This window comes from Neolamprologus brichardi, chromosome 13 (assembly GCF_056152115.1).
Source record: "Neolamprologus brichardi isolate AB-2024 chromosome 13, ASM5615211v1, whole genome shotgun sequence".
Classification (NCBI taxonomy): Eukaryota; Metazoa; Chordata; class Actinopteri; order Cichliformes; family Cichlidae; genus Neolamprologus; species Neolamprologus brichardi.
In genome coordinates, this window is record NC_142116.1 from 33,092,020 (window position 1) to 33,112,536 (window position 20,517).

The following is a 20,517-nucleotide window of genomic DNA, read 5'->3' on the forward strand; positions in this document are numbered from 1 at the left end:
CAAAAAAATAAAATAAAGACTGCTCAGACTCAAAGGAGTAGGTTACACTCAGAAAACTGGGGCAGAGCTCACCTGTGGGCTCCTGCCCTTGGCCCACACACCTGGTCGCAATCACACACCTGTGGCTCATCACCTAAGAGCGTTCCAGGTCCTTTATAAGATGGCAGCTCTGTGTTTGTCGTCGCTGGACCGTTGCTGACTCGTCAGTGTAAACCCCAGCTCAGTTTACTCGTGGTTTTCTCATCAATCTTCCTATAGTAATCACGTGAACGCAGATTATGTTTTGTCACTCTTAATTAACTGAAGCCTTTCATTTAACTACCAGATAAACAAATTGTTGCTCTCTTTCTGGCCAGACACTGCTATCGTGTTGTTAGTATTTAACAAATAAAAATGCAGACATAAGTGTACACTAGCTTTTTTAGTAACTCTCTCACATAACTAACATAGACAACCCCTAAACATGTTTGTACTCTCTGCTCATATTGTGAACATATTCATATGAAATCATTACTTGCTTTGGAAATAACTTCTTTTAATATTGAATTATATTAGTGCATGTTAATATACAGACTGCAAATGGCTCCTGGGCTGTGAGTTTAAAACACCTGTTAGAAACCATGGTTGCCAAAATCATTTCAGTTCACTAGCTACATGCCAACTGATCATATGAGCCATATACTAGCAATGATACAACAATATAAAGAAAAGAAGAAAGACATTAAACTACAAATTATTTCAGTTTGTTCTTGTGAAGGACAACAAGTACATTTAGAAAGCATGTTTATGTGAAAATGTAATTAAGAATTTGTTTTAGAACACTTAGCAATAGAAGGTTAATGTGATTGTAAAAAACCAATGCATAGCAATACCTCAAAGACATCTGGCAGAGAGAAACAGAATTTTTCTTAAACGAGATGGGGTCTTGCACACAGACATGAGAACTTCATTTTGATACATGAAATAACAAATATTGAAAAGTGATAGCCTTTTGTGGATTTAATGAAAAACAAAAATGCTGTGTGACTGAATTGTGAATATGACCCAACATTTTCAAATTTATTTGTAAATTTATGATGATTTCAATTCCTTTAATGCAGGAAAAACCTCCTTGCTTTGATGTACGTGCTGGCGAATCACCTGTCCATCATTGCTCTGAGAAGGGAAACAGTCTCAATGTAAACTTGTAAACTGTCAGTTTGAACTTGGAAGTGTTGCCACTTCTGCTGCCGACAGGGCACGGGGAAGCTCCAACTCTGGGACATAAACTTGACCTGACTCTGGTGGCCCTCTCCAGTTAATTACACAGTCTTGAGTTGCCTGTAAATCCAGCATCAATGTTGTTAATTGTATTTTCTATGGCAACCTCTTAAGGTTACACATTTTAAAATATATCACAGGCACTGTAGTCATTGAAAACCATTACCTGACACAAATGTGCTGCGTTTCCATCTCTTTCTCTGCTCAACCACAGCTGAACAGGAGATTGTTTCCACACTGATCTCAGTGAGTGGTTGTTCCATGCTCTCAGAAACTGTTGCAGATGTGACTGGATATGTGGCATGTAACACCTGTGCAATGCATATAGGTCTGTCTCCTTGTCTGGACTGGGCCATCCCTCAGCTTCAAGGCGAAGAAAAGTAGTGCTGAAGAGATCAAGGACGTTGTGAAATACATCTCTCCATAGTCGCTCAATTCTAAAACCAGAAGAACAGTTAATTAAAAATCCCTGAAACTACTTATTACATATAATAAAAGACTTTAAAACTTTTCATATAAACTGTGGAGTGTATATAGGTTTAACTTCTACAATTCAAGATCCCTATCACGCAGTGGTCACTACAGCTATTCAAAGGCTGTTTTCTTGTATTTGTGTCAGTGTTGAACGTATAGTTGTACATTAACCACTAAATTGGACACTAATGTGTCACTCCATATCCAATTCAAAAGTCAAAAAGTATGTTGTCAACCTAAGTGGACATGTAAAACAGTCTATGAAAATTACATGTTTAAAGACATGAAGTTAATTTTCTTTTTACATGCATAAAGATGAATAAAAAGTACTTAAGGCAAGTAATACTGATTGACATTTACATAATTCATGTATGAAAGTGTTAAGCTAAGGTAACATACATGCATTTGAAAACAACACCCAAAAAAGGCACTTCAATTCCAAGATTTTGTTAATCTTTGGATACAGGAAGTTTCTGTGTTAATCTGAAAAATTGTATAATGTAAGATTTTTTTTATAATGTGTCAAGATTAAAAATATATAATTAATCATTGCATAAAGTTTTGTTTCAGTGACTTTAGAATATATTATATCAACTATTCTAACATGTAGTCAATCACCTCTGATTGTGGACACTTCTTCCAGCAATGTGACCTCCTGTTGAGCCCACAGTGGGCCACCATAAAGCGTGCCACCAGAATGTTTTCCCCCCCTTTGTCTGAAGGAACTCTAGAGGGGATACCATAATGCTGTACTGCAGTCATGAAACTCTCCAGGACAGTTTGGGCTCTGTTGTTGTTTGTAGCAGTGAGGTAAACAATGAGTCTGGAAAATCCATCAATGCCACCATGCACAACAACTCTCCATCTGCAAAAATGAAGATACTGTAACTTGAACAGACCTTCCAGAGAGACTGTAATTGTTGAAATGCAAAAAATAAACAGAAGTTGCTGAGAATGTCAGCTCTTGTAAATGCCCTATACATATTAAGGATGCAGAAAACCCTACACATTCAGAAGGGATTCTGAATGATTTAACCAACTGATTAAGTCAATGAAAGAAATGCTCGGTCTTAATTTTAAATAAATACACATATCATATCAGCTTGTTGATTATGGGGACCCATGATCTGTAATAGTTATACCAGTGGCATTTAAACAACTTAGGTTTCACACAGGATAAGAAGTTTACAAACAAGCACTTAATTTGCACTTAATTTGCTGCTTAATTAGTTTTTCAGTTCTTAAAGAGGACAAATGACAGAGGAGAAAATCCACATTACGTGAACTCCTACTTCCTATATACACATTTTTAAAATGAAGTTGTTAATCCAACTGCTAATCCACATGTTAATCCCTGAGCGAACAGGAAAGGGAAATGGATTTTGAAGTGAAGTTTATTAAATTGGAATTCAAAAATGAATTTACAAATGCAGATTTTATTCTACAATTCATTAATTAAGCACAGGATTTTTTATTTCGATGCGCGTGGCTCTTGTGGTCCTCCATAAGAAAGAGAGAGAGGAGAAGGAAGAGTCAGGAGGGGTCCGCCCACCAGGCAGGGTCCCCTCCCTGCCGGATCGGGCTGTCACTCATCCTCCCCTCCACCTCCAAGAGATGGATAGACAGAGGGGAGAGAAGAGTGATGAAATAATATAAATCTATTTCAATTGAATGAACTCTTGGTTAGGGTATCCTATGGTTAAGTTTAGGGATTACAGTCCTGGGTAGGGTAGTCTTTGGTTAAGGTTAGAGATTAAAGTCCTGGACGAAGGTATTTGTCCTAGTTTGTTGAAATTACTTAAATTGATCTATTTATTTCCATCTGGGCCTTCCATAATAAAACAATTGAAAAGCAAGATATTGTTGTTGTATAGTAAATTATCCCTCATATTTAGTGGTCTACTTTATTACTCACCTGTGGTTTAATTTTTAAAGGGCAAGTGAGGCCTTGTTAGGTTCAATCTGAATCTAACGGGTCTCCGTGACTTTGTTAACTTGTATCGTTATTCATTTTTATCTTGATTTTGATAATAAAGTTGCCCAAAAGTAAGCATTCTGGTTTTACAGTTGATTTTCCTTCACATTTAGTGTCCTACTTCATTACTAACCTGCATTTTAAACTTCAAAGAGCAAATAACGCCCTATCTGGGTTAAATTAAATCTAATGTATATCCGTGATTTTGCAAATTCCTCATATTAATCTATAATCATGTAAGCTTCTGTAATTTAAAAGCATTACTACTATTATACAGTTATTTCCCCTTCATTTGTTCTCTATATTTGCTGTCCTGTATCCTTGCTTACCAATACTCCAATCTTTCTTTATTATTAACCTTCATTTTAAACTTTAAAGAGTAAACAATGCTGTGCCTGGGTTAAACTGAATGTAACATATATCCGTGATTTTGCAAATTCCTGGTATTAATTTATAATAATCTAAGCTTGTATGAATTAAAAAATATTACTACTGTTATACAGTTGTTTCTCCTTCATTTGTATATTTGTTGTCCTGTATCCTTGCTTACCTGTACTTTAATCTTTAAATGAGGCTCCCTCTTCGACTTGTGTCCGCCATGTCTACCATGTGCTCTGGCTGTTTGGCTTCCTGGTTCCCATCATGTTCCATGCTGGTATCCAGGGCAACCACTTTTGTGTCCATGAACCACCATTTTAAATCCGCCATCTTGCGTCTATGGCATGGCTATTCAACTATGAATTTAGTTGGGCCAGATTTTCAAACCGAGGAATTTATCTGGGCCAGATATTTTTTTTGAAGCCAGTAAGCATCAGATCACGATCAATTTCAAACCCACACAACTGTATTGAAAAACAAGTAATTTTTTTTATTCCTTTTCCCCCTGTAAATCTGGTGACCTCACAAATGCACACCAAACGGTCCATTTAAAAAAAAGGGAGCTATAACTAAACTATTTTTTGTACATTTGAAATAATAATAACAATAAAAAAACATTTTGATAATTCCCTTTCAAATTAAAATAAATATTTCGCTGACCACTCACTTTCCCTGCCATGAATGGAGCCCCATCCGTCACAAGTATACAGACACGCTTCATATCCAGACCATTTTCCTCAAAAAGAGTTTAAATCTCAAACATTATTTCGCCAGCTGTGTGTCCCTCTAACGGTAGTAAGCGAGCAATTTCCCATCCAAAAAAACGGACATATACGCACAACTGTGCATTATCAGTTCTGTCTGTGATCTCCTACTATAGACATTACATCAGTTTCCTTCAGGTCATCTAACAGCATTTCAAACTCGTCTGACGCCAGAACTTCAACTCTACGAATATTTGAACTGTCCTACAGGAGTACGTTTTAATAGCAGATGTCACACTTACTTTAATTTTTTCGTCACTTATCACCGCATCCACCACGGCCAGCATGCAGTATTTCACTTTCAGAATCTGTGAAAGGCCTTTTCTTCTTTGCCAAGAAGCAAACGCGAAGGGAAGATGCTGCAGCTGTCTCTTCGGCTCTACAGGACCCTCACCATGGTAGTAAGATGTAAGATTATTAAACTCTGTAAAATGAATAAGTATTTGTCAGTCCAGGCAGAGTTAAACCGACAGTTTACATTGTCAATTTTGTGCTTTTGGAATGAGAAAGACGTGCTGTTGTCGCATCATATATTACGATGATTGTTTAATATGTTTACATCACGGTGCATTGTGGGTTAAATATTGCTAGGCTACTAGGAGTGTTGCATTCACAGCCTACGCTACGCTGTAGGAATTTTTAATTTTTTTAAAATTAATTAATTTTTTGCGTTTTCTCTCTGTTTCTGCCAGGACCACAGGCAGGGCCACTCGCAGTTTGCTTCTGGGCCGCATTCGGCCCGCGGGCCGCCATTTGAATAGGCTTGGTCTATGGTAACTATTTAGTTTACGGTCGCCATCTTGGGCCACTAGCGCCTGAGCTCAGCGTTGGCTCCTAAGTCAGCATCAATGGAATTTAATATAAGGCTGAAATATGTACATATTCTCCTTTATCCTGCTTCACTGTTAGGGTTAGGGTTTGGGAAAAGAAACAGGGTCCCAGCAATTGCTGGTCCCCCGTTGATGCACGCTCACTCGACTGGGGTGGGCACTGATGCCCCCGGTTCAAAAAATTACCCATCTTGGGTTGTAGTGGCCATTTACTGTGTCTATTGAGCCCGTCGCGACATTTCGGCGTTACTTCACCTTCTTCAGGCTGGGCTCAATGATTTAGAGACTGTCTTGTCTTCTATTTATACGTTTCTTCTTGCTTAATTTTTCTCTGTTGTCTTTGTGACTGTCTTGTGTTCTATTTATACGTCTTGTTATTCTCTTTGTTCTTTTGTCACTTTGTTTTTATCTTTATCCATGGCACCCCCTTTCCTTAGTCCACACATTGTCGTTCGCGTCATGCGTACGGCTCATCATTGCAGGCACACAGTGTGAAATATATTCAGGTAGATCCGCGTTTACAGAATCTCTGATTTTACGTTAGCTAGCTATCAATGAACGCTCTTTTCTATCAGGCAAGCACGCCAGTGGGCCGTTTCCATGGAGTCCCTCCAGCGTTTCCGCTTTAGGGGGGTTAGGGTTGTGGGTAAAGACCAGGCCCGGCTATTGCCGGAACCCGACGTGCATGGTCCATCAATGGGATTGGGGTTGGTGCCCCCTGTTCAAACAATTACCCTTAGCGGGTGTAGTGCACTGGCGTTGGGCCATCGCGACGTTTCGGCTGGGTGTAGCCTTCCTCAGGCTGGCCCAACGTCTCTATGTGTTTCTGTCTTTCTGTTGCCACTCGGGGCCTTTTATACTAGGCTGTCTCCGCCCATTTTTCTGATTTCCTTTAACTTTTATATCTTTAGTTAGTGCTATCTTTCTTTGCCACTCAGGGCTTTTCATACTCTCTCTCTTCCCTTTTGTTCAATTTACCATTTCTTTTAACTTTTTCTGTTTCTTTGTTTTTTCGTGTCTTTTTAGGGTTAGGTATTTAGAGTTTTGGCTTAGTTTATATCATCTCAAACTATGTTGCACGGTCCTAGGTATCTGCTCTACCATCCTATTTCCCCTTTTGGCTCCTCTTCTTCTCGACGGCATCCTCCTCTTCTTCTTCGGCTTCTCTTGTACATCCTTTCTTATGCATTGTTAACTTTAGTCCATCACCCCAATTACTTTAATTCCCACAATCCCCTGTGATCTCCAAGGAGGTATGGTCAAAATACACACTGCAATGTCACTCATATTTCTACATACTAATACCCAATGCTACAAGTCTCCCATCACTCTCTGGAGGAGATTCAGCCTCCAAAAGAAAAAAAACTATCATTTTGATTTTCTTTATAATAATAAAGAAATAATAATAATTTCCACCCACATGCAATTAGTAATCACAAAAAGACAGCATACCGTTAGTATTTTACTCTGACCACACAAGTTTTCATGCAATTCTGTTATGGGAGCTGTTGCGAAATCAGTTTTACCCCTGTTCTTTTATTCGTCGAAACTTCCAGAGACGGCACCGGAACTCAGTAGTCATTTTCACAAAACTTTTATTTATCTTTATTCATCTTCATTTAAGCATGCACTTCTAGAAGGGAAGAAGAGGCCAGTGTGTCCCTCTGCAAAATCTTCACCCCTTTGTTAGTTACAGCCAGCTTTATAGAGGTGTCCCCATCATAAAACCCCCCTACGTTGTGCTGCAAACTCTGTGTCTGTGTCTATGTGAGTGCTCGTGTGTGTCTTTAGGCCTTCCAGAACTCAGGTCACAGAGCCACCGGGAGCTGTATTATTTGGAATAAAAGTACAACACATATCCCCAAATATCGCGCAAACGCCCCCTTTTTCTCCCAACAACATATCTAACGCCATCCGATTTTGTACTGCCATTAAAGATGTTGGACCCAACTGTTCAGCAAGCCCTTGCATTTAATGACAGCACAAAGATCAAATATATACGAGATTGTGGACCCTTTAACGTAGTCCAGCTCTATACCGCCATAATAATCAAAAGACTCATCTGATTGACCTGTTTCACTACGTTTGGTTCGCTTTACCGTGGCCTGTGATGGTGGTATCGCTGGAATGGATTCAGATCTGTCTCTGGGCAATTCACTTATAAGAAAAATCACAGTTACAATTAAAACAGTCACACCTGACACTACCGTTTTCTCTCCAATTCCACCTCAACCAGCCTAAAGAAGTTGACATGAATTAAATGTAGATAAAAGGCTTGTCTGTTTACATCTCTCCCTCGCAGAAGGCTTCTCTGCAGAGCATCAGATCTGCATGGCAAAGTGACACACTTTGTTCTGTTATAAATCACATCATCAAATCACATGAAGAACTGTAATGCTGTAGAAAAGAGAATGCAAATGTTAGCGCTGCGCAGGTGTGTACACACTTTCTCACAGTAACTTCTGTGAGCAACACATGCCCATGGATAACACACCCCTGGTAGATTCACAAACACAGAAAGTGGCCTTTACAAGTTAATTCATCACGCAACCTCGAATGTTGCTCTCATCTTTCTGCTCCTGTAAAAAGAAACACATAAATTCATCCACCCTTTTGTCCTGTCTAGGTGGAGGTTAACTTTGAGTCGTAGTCAAGTCTTGTCAGCTTTTACCAGTCAGTCAGTTTGTTTTATTTCCATTCATTCATTCATTCATCCATCCATTCTTTCTTTGCTGATAGTGGAAACTATCGCCGCATTTGATTTCCACCCTCAGCAAAATGACGTCATTTCAAAAAGAAAAAAAAGAACTTTAGGTCGGATTACCTCGCTGAATCCTTTTTAGGCAGGGACTCTCATTTTCTAATTGTCCCAAATAAGTGGCTTTCTCCAGAGCCCATTTTAATGTGGAGAAACTCACTTGCAACAATTTTCTCGACGACGTGTAGCACTTTTAATTCCCGACGTGCAGATCTGCTTAAAGAAAAGAAATTCACAAACAGAAATCAGTGCACTGTTCAAAAAATAAAAATAAAATGAAAAATAACAGATAAAACTGAAAAACAAAAGTAAATAAAAAATACAGAAGCCCGGTCTTAGGACTTGTCACAGAATATTCTTTCTCTTATAGGTGAGAAAACACCAAATCTAAAACTTGGTGCCATGGTACAACTTTCCCCATACTTCAGAAACAAAAACAAAACAGAACAAAAACAAAAAATCTGCTAGTTTCACTCTTTTAAACTCTGTCTGCAGGATTCTGTTCACCCCTGCTATCATGTTCCCCAAAATAATACTAATTCAGTCGTCTATGTATCACTTCTCAACCCACTCAATAAACCAGACAGGATGACAGTAACAGTATTACCTACTTAAAATTGTTTTTGATCCTAATGAGCTTCATTACGTGTGTGTGTGTGTGTGTGTGTGTGTGTGTGTTAGTCGGGTTAATACATTTTCTATTTCTATGTATCCTTTTATGTACCTTCCCCCTTTTTTCTGAAACAAAACTCTGTTCACTCCAAATTTTGTTTCAGAAACATCTAAATGAAAAACTCTGACATAGTCAGGCACAGCTAAACCCCAAATACTTGCAGGTTACCATCGGCAACCACACTGTGTGTTGTTAACCCCTTCTAAAAATACCCTCTTTGGATGTGTGCCACTTTGTGTATGATTTTGTGTTATCTCTAGTGCATATCATGTGCATGTGTGGTGTCACCTTTCCATTTTTCCTAACAGTACTTTTGCATACCTCAGTGCTTGTCTTCCTCCCCCTTTTGTGGTGGTCTGGACACTGTGTCAATCCTCCACTTCCAGGCAGTCGTTTGTCTCCCCGGATTCCTTAACCCAATTTGATTCCCCAAACTAAAACAGCAGCCTCAGTCCTCTTCTGCTCCTTTCTCTCCGTTCTTCTCTCCCACTTTTCTGTCCAATGGCAGTCAGTTCTCTTCAGCTTTGTCCCGTGTATCTCTTTGTCCCACTGTCTCTTTCATCGCCATCTCGCTCCAAACATGGCAAACGTCAAACTCAGACAGTCTTGTCAAAGGTCCTTCACACACAGTGAGGTTGCAGCTTGCTGGAAACGCATCTCCATCCATCCAATCTAGATGGCGGATCTTCTCTTTCTGATGCCGTTTGCCCATAGTGCTGCTGGACCTCTCTGCTCAGAACTCTAGTATTGTCTCTTGGACTTCTGTCCACTGTTGATGTTCATGGCTGTGCTTCTGGAACTGCACTCGGTGTCTTCAGGGAGAGATTAGCTTCCCTGGAGCTTGCTTGTTCAGGATGAGGACGGGAAGCTGCAAAACAATTCAGCCAAAAATTCTGGCTGGGTGTTTCTATTTTCTTTTATTTTTCTAATGATTTTAACCTATAATTTTCTTCTGACTGCTGCCCGTGGAGAATTGATCCAGGTCCGTTCCCCACCTGTAAACGACAGACTGAGAGACTTTCATTATTCACTGTGACTGCATATGTTTTCATCACTCCTAAAGCAACACATCTCTACTTATTTTGTTTTGAACTCTACTGACTTTAAACCCCAAAAATGAAATTTTTATTTGATCTTAACCGCAAACACAAAAAATCTTCTTGATGTTGTTATTAATTCTTTTCATCCACAACACTCCAAATTATGTTTTTGTTTTGTGTCCAGCAGGGGAAGAAGGTGACCTGTAGTGTCACTGCTTCCCCCAGTTAGAGACAATTTCCCACTCACACTTTCACACTTTTTATTTTCTTTGTTTTCATCATTTTCTTTCTCTTTTTTTTTTTTACCTCATTGTTTTACACCCACACATTAACCTGTTAACTCACTCCTCCAACCTCATTTTCCTTTCACCCCAACAGCTCTCATACAGTCAGCAATCAAATTCTCCATTCATCCTTGAATACTTGGTCAGCTTTAAATGTCACTGTTAATTTTATCAATTTATTTATCATTACTTTAACGCTAATCCACTTTTAATTTGCTTTATTTACTTTAGTTCATTTTCTCCTATTTGATAACTACGACTTCTTGACTATTACTATTTCACAGAAAATCAACTAATCTACTTTGTCTCCCTATTTGTCATCAAATAATTCACCCACACACTCACAGGCTGGTCACTCACCCCCACCTTTTTTTTCTCTCTCACACACACGCACATTTTACTCCTCGTTCGTTCCACCTGTGAACCCGCCCCTCGAGGCTGGCTCACACACACTTCATTCAAACTTTCTGCGGGACACTTCTGCTGATTCAGGACAACGCCCTAATCAGAACAAAGAGCGGGTGCCGTCCGCTCTTATACACCTCAACCTAACTAGGACAATTAGGCTCACGATCTTCAGATCGCGCCACATTTGCCTCACGAATTATTCAAACTGCGCCACGGACTGGATACCGCAGTTTCTCTTCCCCATAAAAAATAAAACCAAATTAAACCCCCCAGTTGACTTCACAGTTTGCAACAATTCGCGACACGGCCTCCTGCCGCAATTTCTGCACACCACAAACACACACTTTTAGACACAAATTCTTTTTGTTACTTTAATTGACTCCCGTACTTCAGACGAGACGCCGACTCTAACGGCGCTTTCACACACACTACACCGTCCTCCTTCTGCATCAGGCACTGGTTCAACTCAGCTCGGAATCTAACCGGCGAAAGCAACCGATCCTGCTTTTATGCATACTTCAGACTGTGACAGGGACCTCTCCCCGACTTAGTTATTTAAGGAGCCACGAATCCCCAGGTCACCACCCTGGATCTCCTGCCCTCACAGGTCCTAGCCCCGCGTCCGAGACTAGGTGGGGTAACCAAACCCGTGACACACACAGCTCTCAGCTGGCGATGAGGCCTTAAACCCCGCTTTCTAACTAATAGTAACACACGTTTCCTGCTTTAACGCACGGAGGACGGATCACACACCGCCACTTTTTTTCCTAATAACTAAGACGGATTAAACACCGATTCTACTAATCCATAACAAGCGTCTCCTGCTTTAACGCACTGAGATGTTCTTACGGGGCGCTAAACATCAACTTGGAGTTCTTACAAAAGTCTCTTGCTTTAGTCGCTCACAGTACGCTAAACATCAACTTGGAGTTCTTACAAAAGTCTCTTGCTTTAACGCACTGAGACGGACGCTAGCCGCCTTTTTTTCTACTGAGTGAATTTACACTGCGATACGTTCAACTTAGCGAACAGATAATTTAGGCTTTAAACAATATGCACGGTTCGAAAATAAACAGGTCGTGCTTACCTTTTAATCATGTGAGCTAGCTCTCTGTTCGCCTCGTTTCACGATCTCAGCTCTGCCAATTCATCCTCTCTGGGCCTCGAGCGAATCCCAGGGTTTCGGCACCAAAACTGTTGCGAAATCAGTTTTACCCCTGTTCTTTTATTCGTCGAAACTTCCAGAGACGGCACCGGAACTCAGTAGTCATTTTCACAAAACTTTTATTCATCTTTATTCATCTTCATTTAAGCATGCACTTCTAGAAGGGAAGAAGAGGCCGGTGTGTCCCTCTGCAAAATCTTCACCCCTTTGTTAGTTACAGCCAGCTTTAAAGAGGTGTCCCCATCATAAAACCCCCTACGGTGTGCTGCAAACTCTGTGTCTGTGTCTATGTGAGTGCTCGTGTGTGACTGTGTACGCATACCTGTGTGTATGTGTGTGCACGTAAGTGAGTGTGCGTGACAGTTAAAACACTGTGGGTGTAGGTGACTCCCTAGAGGTCATAAAAAACCCATTTCCCTTCCAGACCACAGTTATCCAGGTCAAATGCTGAGACCCCCACCCAAACATTCTCTGGGGAATTTCCTCTCAGGATTAACTCCTCTCTGTTTTACTTTCACAGTTCAACTGGGGAGGGTCTCCTATACTCTGCTCCTAAGTTCATGACAGTCAGGCCTTTATTACATTGAGGGCAGTGTCAATGTCTCTACAATAATTCTAGATTCTATGTTAACACATTTCTAAACTCTAAATCAGCTAAACATTTCTACAGAGCTTATAGCATTCAGGGCTACACCTTTTATATATCACTTAACCTTTAGTCTTTATTTTTTTATTTTTTTTTTATTTATGCAGTGAAGGAAATAAGATTTGTTCCCCGACACAGAAGTATTTTCCCAACTTTTTCCCATCATCTCTGTGCCTTAACATCAAACAGCAGATCATCACTCCATTTTCTTTATTAAAGCTTTCTTTATTTCACACTTTTCCACCTTCACCATACCTCTATAGATGTAATCTAAAACCTTATCCAGTTTTCCACCTAAAAAAAAAGTGTGGAGATCACAGTCCTCCGACCTTGGCTCCTGGAAGTTCACAACAGAACATCCAAACCCTTTGCCCACCCTCCCTCACCCATTGGGGTCCTGACGGATTCATTAAACTGTATATCCTTATATTTCATATTAACAACGCCTTCGGAATACAAGAAATTGTTAAAACCAACCCACCCAAACCGTTTATCTGGAGATAAAAGACACAAGAGAAACACATTTTTACAAGCCACATCTCATGTAGGTACATTCAAACCCAGTGGCACATAAGTATTTAATCTGTCTGTCCAGATCCTCTCCATCCTCCTCCGACCGACCGACCAGCCCGGATTCGCCTGCAAGCCCATAATGCTCAAAGCCCCCTCTGCATGCCCCCTAAAGTGGATAGCCACTGCCCGTACGGCATACAAGTGCTGCTGTAACCGCGCTCTCAGACAGACCCCAATATTGGAATTTCAATAATGTATTTTGTAACTGCAGTACACATAATACTCATTTTAAACAATTTTGTCCAGGTTCCTTGCCAGCAAACAGCTCCTCCAGAGAGGCTGTCCTGGTGAGGGAGAAGTTCATGGCTCACTTCTCGGCGGAGGGAGCTGTGTCTTGGCAACCAAAGGAGTAGCCTGTTTGAAGTCCGAGTGACTTCCCCACAACGGCTCTTTAAAGAGCCACCCACAAACCTCTAAAGAGCGTTCCTGTCTTTTTAAATTTTTCTTAATAAATGGAGCTCTACTCCAAAATAAACTAACCTCTCTTTACTCTCTTAAGTAACTTGTCTTCACTATGTTCCTATATACAGTGTGATGCAAAAGTTTGGGCAACCTTATTAATAGTCATTATTTTCCTGTATGAATTGCTGTTACAGTAAAAAATGTCACTTACATATATCATATAGGAGACACACACATTGATATACACTAAATATTTATTTCATTTCTCTTTTTTTGTGTTGCCAATTTATGCACCTGCTTGATTTAGTTTAAACAGTTATTGCAGACTTTCTGTAAATCCAGTGAACTGCATTTCACTTCTCAAATATCACTGTGTGTGTCTCCTATATGATATATTTAACTGACAATTTTTATTGTAACAACCAACTATTTGTACAGGAAAATAATTACTTTTCACAAGGTTGCCCAAACTTTTCATCCCACTGTATTAGTATGTTTTGTCATTAGTATAATATGAAATAAATTCTACTTGTGTCAGTCGGGTGCCAATATTTGCTGTGTAGTAGAACTGAGACATTAGTCATTATAAATGTTTATTGGAAAAAATATATAAAATGTAACTATTTACAGAGAGACAGGAATAAAAAGGACCCAGCTTGGAGTGGAAGAGCCTCAGGGAGAAGGAGGAGAAAAATAAGAACATTGTTTCTGCCCTGGAGAGCTGCTGCCTCATCAGAAAACTACTGATCATTAGGGTCCAATGTTTCCAAATTTAACACAGCTGTGCTGTTTTCAAAAGCTAATTTATAAATTTGAAATTTCACGAATTCTCGTGTCTGAGGCGGCATGCTCTCCAGAACAGGAACAAGGCAGAGGAGGAAATGTTCTGTTGGAGATGGGCGTGGCCTCTTCAGGGACTCCAGGATGGCCAGCTCCACTGCCGATGGACTGTCCTGGGACCCGTCCCTCGCCCGCCTTCGAGCTGTCCTCCTCTGTGGGCCTGTAAAACACAGCACAAAACAACACAAAGTAATGAGAAGGCTGCTACTAGATTTTCATTTTCAAAATTGAAAAAAACAGGATATAAACAGATTGGTTGTAGATATTTAGTAAAGGTGATCACAAGGGAATCCAAGTGAGTAAAAAGCTATCAGTGCTTGATGTTTATACCTGTGGGTGCAGCAGCAGGAGCTGAGGGACTGGGGAGCCAGGAGAAGAGACAGGGGAGGACTCTGCTGCATGATTACTTGACTCTATGAAGACAATATTAAATGTTAACAGGTTGAAGACAATAGTCATAGAGAATATTATATTAATATATACTTATATACTTATTATATACAGTGGTCTCTCATTTATTGCAGCACATGAGCAGTAGTCACAGTTCTCACAAGTGCAAACCTTTGTCGATTTTAAAACGTAAAAGTATTATGCCGCGCTTTTTCTCTGTCTGCGGCGCCACTTTCGTGCGCCTTTTTCCCTCCCGGTGCAGGTGTCTATTTCCGAATGAGGGTCATAGTTATGAGTGTTTTTGTTCTGTTTTTTTCTATTGGACGTGATGGTTATCAAAACCAAACATGATAAGTTTGGCTAGCGCAGGAAAAGAAGAAGAAAGAAGAAGGAATGAACTTACCAGGTTGCCCGATCTCCTCACTTATGTGTCTCCAAGCTAGGTCCTTTTTATTCCTGTCTCGGTAGAAGTAGTAGCTAGCATCATATAGCTCTGGGTGATTAGCCACGGCACTGATGAGCTTTTCCTCCATACTGAATGAAGAATCAAGGGCTTTGGCTGGATCTGCCCCTTTGACCTAGGTCAGAGCCACGTCACCAGGCTCCTGATTGGTTGTCGCGGCGTGAATTGACGCCGGAGTTCAGATTTTTCCAACTCGAGCGGTAGACGCGATACGCGCATGCACAAAATGCAACACATAAACTGACGCGCGTGGGTTTTTTTGGCGAGTCAAACACGCCAGATGCGGTGCACTGACGCACGTTTCTGCGACGCAAATCTGCTTCGAATTTTCGCAGGACCCGCAATCGCGGGTCATCACGCTTCTACATTGACTTTACATGTAAACCTGACGCTCTGGTCGCGTTGGTGCAAACACACCGTAAGTGCGGTGCAGGGTGTGATTTCAGAAAACAGTCGGCTTGTTGGCAGTCTCCCAGGATTGTTGTTCCCGCCTCTTTACCTTCTGTTTTTGTTCCTTTGTAAGGTAAAGACCCTACAATAGTTCAAAGAAAACAGAGACAAAGTTGAGTCTCTGGCTATGATTCCCCTCTCCAGTGTGTTGCTCGTGGTGTCCTGAGATAATGTTTTGATGGGACCCCTCCGTGGTGCAGATCGGTGTCCCAGTGAGTGAGAATTTCCTCTCCAGCTTTTAAAGAGAGCCCAGTCTGTGGTTATGGAGTCACGGATTTACACACTTGGTGCTTTCTCAGAGTTCAGTGCTCTCCAGATGTGTTGGGGGTGTTCCAGGTCATGCTTTAGAGCATGTGCTGACCAACATCTTCAACCTCTTCCTGAAGCAGTTGGTGGTCCCCACATCCTTCATCATCATTCCTGTCCTCAAGAAATCAGAAGTCTCAGTGTTCTGGCTGAGCAGGAGAGGACACTGCAGTGACCATGACAACCAACTTATGCATCCCACTGTTGCCAGGAAGAAGGATCATATGAGGACAAACAGCAGAGCCAAAGGAAAGAGATCATCTCTCACTCATGGCTCTACTCCACTTTAACACCACCAGGGGGTGCTGTAAGCAGCCTGTTCTACAGGGGCTTGGTCTACAGGGGAAAGTAGCTGTGGCCAAAGCCCTGGCTCCACACATCAGGATCCAAAACCAAGACTGAACAGTGTGCCACCATCACCTGTAGAATGTCACAGCCTGGTGTCAACACAAGTAATGGAGACATTTCATTGGCCACACCCACATCAACAGGCGCAATAACAGGACTAATGGTTGGGAAAAGACAAGTGGTGGTGACAGTGGACTCATCTCTGTGCTTGTCCTGCTAGACCTCAGTGCAGTAGAAAAGAAAGTGGTGGATCTATGTTTCTGAGTGTGGGGCCATCAAGAGGCCACAATATTCATAGAGGGGCCAAGTATTACTCCAACAGCATGTACAATGCTCATTCTAACTGCTGTTTCCTTCTTATTTCTTTGTATACATGCAGCTCACACTCGACTGTGACTCCTGACCGTGTTTATGGGCCAAATGTTTTGTTCTTTACATTGTCTTTCTTCTATATAATTGTTAAACATTTAATAAATATTTGTGTTGGGGAGTAACGGAATACATGTACCGCCGTTACGTATTTAAAATACAAAATATGAGTAACTGTATTCCGTTACAGTTACCGTTTAAAAAGGTGGTATTTAGAATACAGTTACTTTGTTGAAATAAATGGATTACACGGCGGTACTTCCCTGTTTCATATTGTGGCGGGTCAGGACTGTTTGGGTTTTGTTTGACAGCTACGTTCTGTTGTTCCAGGCGGCAGCGTTACGGTTGCCATGGTTACAGGGTGACGCTCTCTCTGTGCGTGTTTCCTGGGTGAGAGAGGCCTTTTTGTTGTTGTTGTGCTAAGCTAACAGGCAGAATGCTACAGGTATAGCTCTAAAGAATGTAGCATCATGGGCAGTGTAGTCCGTGCTGCAGGGAGAATGGACTGCCATACACGTTATGTGTCTGTGAGCGAGGGAGGGAGAAAAAGGAAAAGTACGAGCTGTCATCGAGCAGAAACGGGAGCTGGAAGCATGTAAATATAATAATAACCACTGCAGCCAAGAAGAGAGCCTGACGAGCCCAGCTGTAAGTAAGCTATTAAGACTCGACTGTACACCGTGTTCGTGTTTTCCTCTGAAACAATAAGTTCTGTTGGAGCAGCCTTTCAACGCCTCTCTCTGTCTCTGCTAGCAAAGTTGACCCAGACAACAAAGTAAAGCTAGTTTTCAGCTACGAGCCGACACAGAACCCACCGTATTAGCCAGAGGTCCCTTTACTACGGTTCGGAGCCGCGGACCTTCAGTAACAGTAATAAATCACAGCAATAGTACATTCATGTAGTTGTAAACAGCATGATAATATATTAAGTAATCCAAAGTATTCAGAATACGTTACTCTCATTGAGTAACGTAACAGAATACATTACAGAATACATTTTGGGGTACATGAATCAGCATTACATTCATTAGTGAAGTGCTAACCTTCTTTCCTAAACTTTGGGCCTTAATTAACATTACTGTTAACTAATGTTTGCTTTGCTTCTTAACCACTGAAGCACCGAGGGGCTTTCTGAGGTTCCTGCTCGTAAATGCCCAAAATGAGTCGAGTATTTCTCTGCAACTACAAATATTACAGCACTGTGTCAGAGTAACTGAGGCTGGAACACAGAAAAAGGAAGATGTATTGATTTTTAGATTTTATTGCCTGGAACCACTTTGGAATACGCTTTGGGTCACAATTAACTCCAGAAAACCAGGAATCCACATATGAACATTATCTGTGCAAAGATTTATGCTTCTGAAGGTAAATGGTGAAAACTTACAGCACTAAATGCACAGATAGCCAGGCGTTTCACATTTTGGTACCATCTGCCAGTTTTAATTTCTTAGGTATTGAAGAGCAGAAATGATTTAATTTTATTTACATGCTTAAAAATGTTTGCTTTTGAATATTATTTGAAGAATTACCCACACACTCAGGCACTTTGGGCCTGTTTCCCTTTGCATAACCGAGTGTTGGAAATGTGCCTTTTCTCTTTAAACTCTGAGGGGCTGTAACTTTGGCTTCTATTGGCAGATTTGCATGATTGACCCTCTTTTTAAAATAATTTTAGCCAAGAGAATCAAGTTAACATCACTGTTTTTACGTCAGGTCCACCAATCAGAAGTTGCAGAGCAAAAAATACACGTAACCATAAATTTACAACACTCACCCTGGTCCAATCAAATGTCTGTAGCCAGGCAAAATTTGTGATTTTTGAGGGGAAACGGCTCTGAGGCATTGTGAGAGATCGAGTGAGGAAGGGAAAGTTCTGGAGTCCCGACTGGATGTTCACACGTTGGAAGGAGAGAATTTTACGTTATATTTTGTTGAACGCTGTGCATATTTGTGGTCTGCTTTTTCAGCTGGTTCGATGAATTTTGGTCGGAGCGTGATGAAACTCGCAGTTTTGGAATCTGTGAGATCTCAGCTTTTAAAAAATGTTTTTGCTAGCTGCAGTTTTGCACTAACGAGGCTGCGTTGTGTTTGTTGTGAAATGACGTAACGGCTCCTAACTGTTTGTTGTTTTTGCTGTATTTGGTGGTTGCAGAAATGGTTTAAAGGAGCTTTTAGCTGAGATTCAGTTTTTTTTAGGTACCACACACGCCGGGACTTATATTACAAAGCTCGTGTTACAGTCGATTAAACGGGATCTCTGCACCGATACTGGGAGCACTGGGGCTCATTTAATGTTTGTCAGACTTAAGCTACATGACAGCTGTGGGTAAATACAGATTTATGACATACCAACAAACTTCTCAAAGTGTAGACTCTAACCAGTTGTAGGTTAAAAGCTTTCATTGCAGGATGTTCAAATCTTCTTCTTCTGTAAGATTTCACACTGGAAATTCCTATTTTTCTCATTAGCACCACTAGTGTTGGGACTTGGATTTGAATCTGATGAGCACTCCCGCAAAGGACAGATGAGTGACAGGACAGGGGCACTTCAGAGGGCCAATCAAATTTCAGCTGGGACCAGTGCCCCTGTGGCGCCACCCCTGGAACCACTCCTGGCACCATCATACCCGCCACAATGGTCATTTAACTCATCTGGTCAGCACACAGATGCAGTCGTTTCTTACTGTCGTTAAGGTGGGAGAAGGCGCTGCGCTATTCTCCTAAATTAGACCATTCAGACAGGATCACGTCACACGAGCTGATAAGGAGAAGCCAAAACTGGAAGCCACGACTTTGTTGAGGGTGTTTTTTGCAAAGGTCTTTCTACAAATTCAAGTTTTCAAACTGCTTCAACATCTCACTCTGTGTATCCGTGTGTCTCTGAGCTTCGGTGCAGGATTATCATTAAAATGGTGGGAAAATGAGCATGATTGCAACGACCACGGCACAATGGATCAAGTTACAAAAATTAAGCGATACTGACCAACGCACCACAACGACTGTGTCGCACGGATGTGATGTCACAACTGGTGCGAGACTTGCTGGCCTGCTCCCATGAGGGTTGTTTTCCGGGGATGGCTTGTTCCTCCTAGTTGCGCGGTCGGGGTTCCCCCAGGTGTCGGGTGGTTCTTGGGGTCCAGGGTCCCGTCTTTGGCTTTCTCTAATGTGGCCGGCCTCTGCAGTGGTTGGCTGGCCGCTGCACTGGACCGCTAGTACTCCTTCCCCTGGCTGTGGGAGCTCCATCTGTGGCAGCAGGTGGAGACCCATTGTGTACATCTGCTTCACCCTCGACTTTTCCCCCACCACCCTTCTTTTCTGTCCCTTTTCTTTCTTCTATTCCTCTGCTTTCTTCTATCTTTCACTGATCTGGCCTTCACCCTGTCCACGCTATAACATCTACACAGGGGGCTAACGGCATTCTGGCCAGACAGGAGCTCTTAGTGGTAAATCCTGTGGTTTATGCATTTATATGACACATTTAGACCAGAAACACTGGATCTTTCTTAGGCGCAAATAATGATTTTAACTGAACGTCAAAGCTCTTCAGAGGTGACAACAACAAACAGATCCCATCCTGATCTGTTCCACTGCACAGGTGGACTCCAGTCCAGACCTGGTCTACAGATCTGGTCCAGAGTCATGTTGCTATCGGGGCTGTGTGACAGTATATGCTGCTCTTCTTCACTGCAGTCATCACATTACATGGTTCTGTAATCAGCAC

General features: G+C 41.4%; 1 protein-coding gene and 1 pseudogene across 1 annotated transcript in view; one reads left to right on the plus strand and one right to left on the minus strand.

Moving 5' to 3' along the window:
- LOC118455873 (NACHT, LRR and PYD domains-containing protein 3-like) overlaps nucleotides 1–20,517 on the plus strand; it is a 240,091-nt gene that overhangs the window by 115,555 nt on the left and 104,019 nt on the right. The window lies entirely within an intron of this gene.
- LOC148100100 (uncharacterized) lies at nucleotides 1,195–20,063 on the minus strand (annotated as a pseudogene).